The 5,022-nt window shown below is 34.1% G+C and overlaps 1 pseudogene; it reads left to right on the forward strand.

Moving 5' to 3' along the window:
- The first annotated feature begins 387 nt into the window (after positions 1-387).
- On the forward strand, positions 388-4,750 carry LOC133824471 (callose synthase 5-like; annotated as a pseudogene).
- The last annotated feature ends 272 nt before the right edge of the window (positions 4,751-5,022 follow it).

The following is a 5,022-nucleotide window of genomic DNA, read 5'->3' on the forward strand; positions in this document are numbered from 1 at the left end:
AGACTTCTATAGATGTCTAAATAAGTGACTAACTCAGTAGGTCTTAACTCAAGTATAATTTGGCTCATGTATATCTCATGCCTTTTTTAACACCTCTTGTAAATATCTGTAGTACCTTTGCGCAAACTCTTAAATCGTGATTTTTGAGTATTCACAGAGTTGAATATGAATGGCATGAGTTCTTCCCCAAGGGTATTACTTGTCGCTTCTTCTTGTGACATGAGCATTCACTTAATTAACTTGTTTTCTATGCTAATACTCTCTTTCCAATGCAGCTCAAAACAACTATGGAGCGGTCGTGTCACTTTGGGCATCAGTTATCATGGTCCTTTTACTACATCTTTCCTTAAGTTTGACATAATGGTTCATTAATGTGCTCTTGTATAAATGAAACTTCTTGCTGGCATTGATGAGACACCTCATACTGTCCCCCATCATATGCAGGTTTATTTTATGGATACACAAATTTGGTATTCAGTTTATTCAACTTTATATGGTGGTGTCATTGGAGCCTTTGATCGTCTAGGAGAGGTAATCGATTTGATTATTATTTTTTCGTACATCAATTTAATTTAATGCAAGTTTTATGTTATGTTTCCTGTTCACTTCTTGGGATAGCCTGGTAATGAATGAAATCAATACTTTCTTATCTACTCATTCTTATAGTAACAGTTGTCACTGATTAAAGCATGCCCACTTTCTTACAGATACGAACATTGGGGATGCTTAGATCTAGGTTCCAGTCCTTACCTGGTGCATTCAACACATATCTGGTGCCTTCAGATAGGTCGCAGAAAAGAGGATTTTCTTTTGCCAAGCGTTTTGCTGAGGTTGCTTTTAAAAAAAATTGTACTGTTTCATGGCATTAGCAATGGTATAGATTCCTTCAATATATCTTTGTTTGCACTTCACCCTGCAGATTACAGCAAGTAGGAGAAGCGAAGCTGCAAAATTTGCACAATTGTGGAATGAAGTTATATGTAGCTTCCGAGAGGAAGATCTCATTAGTGACAGGAAAGGCCTAAAATTCAGTCATTTTTTAACTAACTTGTGTTCATCATTTTATTAAAGATATACTTGGTTCCTTTACTTCAGGGAAATGGATTTGTTGCTAGTTCCTTATTCATCAGATCCAGGGCTGAAGATTATTCAGTGGCCACCTTTTTTGCTTGCTAGCAAGGTAAGTATAAACATTTTGAGATCTTACATATGTTACCGTGGCCTTATTTGACCTTTTCTTTTTACCTCTGCAGATACCAATAGCATTGGACATGGCAGCTCAATTTAAATCCAGGGACTCTGATCTCTGGAAGCGTATATGTGCTGATGAATACATGAAATGTGCAGTGATTGACTGTTATGAATTTTTCAAGCATGTCTTGAGCATTCTTGTGGTTGGAGATAATGAAAAAAGGTTATATTGGTAGCAATTGGTTTCTCTACAAGTAGAATATATAATTCTGTTTGTTTCAGTTTCTAGAAATCGAAGAGTCAGAATAAAACTAATGTCTAGTTTTGTAGTCTATAATGTAAATGGGTTACAGTTCTTACGGTTTCTGAAACTTCTTTGTCACACTTAAAATTTTCTCTTACATATCAAGATTTCAAAACAAAATTTAAAAACTGGAAAAGGTACTGGGTAATTACATTGTTTTTTTTTTTTATTTTTTTTTTTTCCATTACTCTTATAGCTGGGAACACTTGATTTTGATCTTTGCATTTTTGGCTATACTGTTTCTAGTTTTTCATGTATGAGCTAAATTTCAACGATTTTTCTTTTTTTTTTCCTTTTAACACCACAGATTGATTTCATTTACGCCAAGTCATTTATGCTTGAACCAAATAACATGTACCATAATGTAACCTGTAGAAATTACAAAAAAAGTGTTTTATATATTATTGAGCGTGGATATCAATAATTATTATAGTCTCATCCTATATAAAATTTTGCTATACATTCTAATATGATTTTATGGTTTGCAGGATAATTAGCATCATTATTAAAGAAGTTGAAAGTAGCATCTCAAAAAATCTGCTTCTTGCAAACTTCAGAATGGGTCCTTTACCTACTCTTTGCAAGAAATTTGTGGAGCTTGTAGAGATCTTGGTAAATTATTAGAAGAGAGCATATATGTAATTATATACACAGTACATGCTTAGCTTGAAAATTCAATAAACTTTATTATTACAACTTCTTTGTTGAAGAAAGACGCTGAACCATCCAATAAAGATACAGTGGTGTTGTTGCTGCAAGATATGTTGGAAGTTGTCATCCGTGACATGATGGTGAATGAGCTCAGGTAGGTTTAACATTATGCCATTCTATCTGAAGCAATTGTTGTGAGTTTTAAAAGTTTAATTGTAATTCATGAACTTTTTTCATGTTATACCTTTCAGGGAATTGCTTGAAGTTGGTCATAGCAGCAAGGATACTGGGAGACAACTTTTTGCAGGTACTGATACAAGACCTGCCATACAATTCCCCCCAGTTGTCACAACTCAGTGGGAAGAACAGGTATAAAAATTTAGACTCAGATGCATTTTAACTGCAATCTGTTGTAACTATTTAACTGAAACATGCTTATTGCTTGCCATCATTCTAGATAAGATGCCTATACCTCTTGTTGACAGTGAAGGAATCTGCTACTGATGTACCAACTAACCTCGAAGCATGTAGAAGAATCTCATTTTTCACAAATTCACTGTTCATGGATATGCCACGTGCCCCCAAAGTCCGGAAAATGCTTTCTTTCAGGTTCGATAAAAGTTCTTAACTCATAAACATGGAACATATTAATTCCATACGCCTGAACCTTCTTGAAACTAGTCAGGGTACTTGTAATTAGAATAGCAAGGTCTTTTAAGGCCTCAGCATATGATCTACCAGTACCTTTCAAAACCCAGAAAGTGGCCTGTAGCTTCTACTGGCATTATTATTTTTTTTTTAACGTTGAATATTTAAAAGCATATATTATTTCACTTACTTTTTCCTGGGGGTTATATTCATGGAACAAATTGGCTAGGAGTTTAGTGTATGTTTCTATCCTTGTATGTGCAGGATATATTTTATCTGCAATATATTATATTCTTGCAGCCAGCATAGCTTAGGCTTATAAAATGAAATATTGACTGCATGATTTGTATCTTAATTTCCTGCTACTGGCAGTGTCATGACTCCATACTACAGTGAGGAGACAGTTTACTCTAAAACTGACCTTGAGTTGGAAAATGAAGATGGTGTATCAATCTTATATTACTTGCAGAAAATTTTCCCAGATGTGTGATTCTGTCTTTTAACATTGTTTCACAGTAAATTTTCTATTTGATTTAATGACCACATTCTGAATTCGGTATTTAATCATTTTGCAACTTGCAGATGAGTGGAATAACTTCATGGAACGAATTAATTGTAAAAAAGATAGCGAGATATGGGAAACTGAGGAAAACATTTTACAGCTTCGTCACTGGGTCTCCCTAAGAGGACAAACTCTCTGCAGAACAAGTATTGGATGCATTCCTTTCTCATGATTCATAGTATTAATCAGCTTGTTGTACTGACTATTTTTTGTGTTTCAGTTCGAGGAATGATGTACTACAGATGAGCTTTGAAGCTTCAGGCTTTCCTTGACATGGCCAATGAAAGTGGTAAGAGTATTTTCACCCAAATCTTTAACCAAGAGACTTCTAAAGATCTTGTTGCAAATTCTAGTGCCTTCATATATTAAGGCCTTTTTGGGATTGTAGCTTTTACAGAAATCATCAACTATTCTGTCTTCTGAAAACAAGATCTCAGTTGCTTCATAACAGTTATAGTGTATCTTTCTGTGTTGTAGTCAATTTTATTTCACTTGAAAAAACAGGATTGTGCTAAAAAATCATGCAAAAGTTATTAAAGCTTTAGAAGTTTAGAATCAATCTAACAAACTCTTACTTCCTAGTCCTCTTTTTTTGGGTTTTAGGAATCAATGTCTATCAAGCTCTTAGTTCTTAGTACACTTTAATTGTGCATGTTTATTATATGCCAGTGGTGTTTGCCTATGAACGCAATCAATGTTTTTCCTGATCTCTGTCCATATGAGGTAGTGTAAGTAGTTATATTTTCTTTATGTTTGTAATTTCTTGCTGTGAACAGAGATACTTGGAGGCTACAAAACCATAACAGTTCCATCAGAGGAAGATAAAAAAAGCCAAAGATCTCTTTATGCACAATTAGAAGCAGTTGCTGACATGAAATTCACATATATCGCTACCTGTCAAAACTATGGCAACCAGAAGCGAAGTGGAGATCGTCATGCAACAGACATCCTGAACTTGATGGTCAAGTATGTTCTCTGTTTGTTAATTAATGTTACATGTCATTTCTTCATTTCATTCAAGAATTTAATTTTGTTTCCTTTGTACAGTAATCCTTCTCTTAGGGTGGCATATATTGATGAAGTTGAAGAGAATGAAGGAGGAAAAGTACATAAAGTTTATTATTCAGTTTTGGTGAAAGCTGTTGATAATCTTGATCAGGTAAATATTGAGAACAATAATTGTGCTTCTATGCCTTATGATATACAACTGATTGTTTTGGTACCGGTTTAAAGGAAATATATCGGATAAAATTACCGGGTTCAACCAAGATAGGAGAAGGAAAGCCAGAAAACCAAAACCATGTTATAATTTTCACGAGAGGAGAAGCTCTCCAGACGATTGACATGAATCAGGTAACCATTAGAATTTGAAGTTATCTTATGTTGTCTTTTGAATTAAGGCCAAGTTTGAGGCTGAAAGCTTCCAAATTTCTGTAGGACAATTACTTGGAAGAAGCTTTAAAAATGTGTAACCTTTTGGAAGAATTCAATGGGCAGCCAGGCTTCTTGAACGGATGAGTCATAGCTAGAGTAACTTTTGAAATCATAATTAAAAAATATACTAATTGTAGTTTTTAGTTATTCCTTACATAGTTATTACAAGTGTATATTTTGTTCTTGTAATTTTTAAATTTGGAACATACTGAGTTCTATTGATTATTTTGTT

Source organism: Humulus lupulus, chromosome 3 (assembly GCF_963169125.1).
Source record: "Humulus lupulus chromosome 3, drHumLupu1.1, whole genome shotgun sequence".
Classification (NCBI taxonomy): domain Eukaryota; kingdom Viridiplantae; phylum Streptophyta; class Magnoliopsida; order Rosales; family Cannabaceae; genus Humulus; species Humulus lupulus.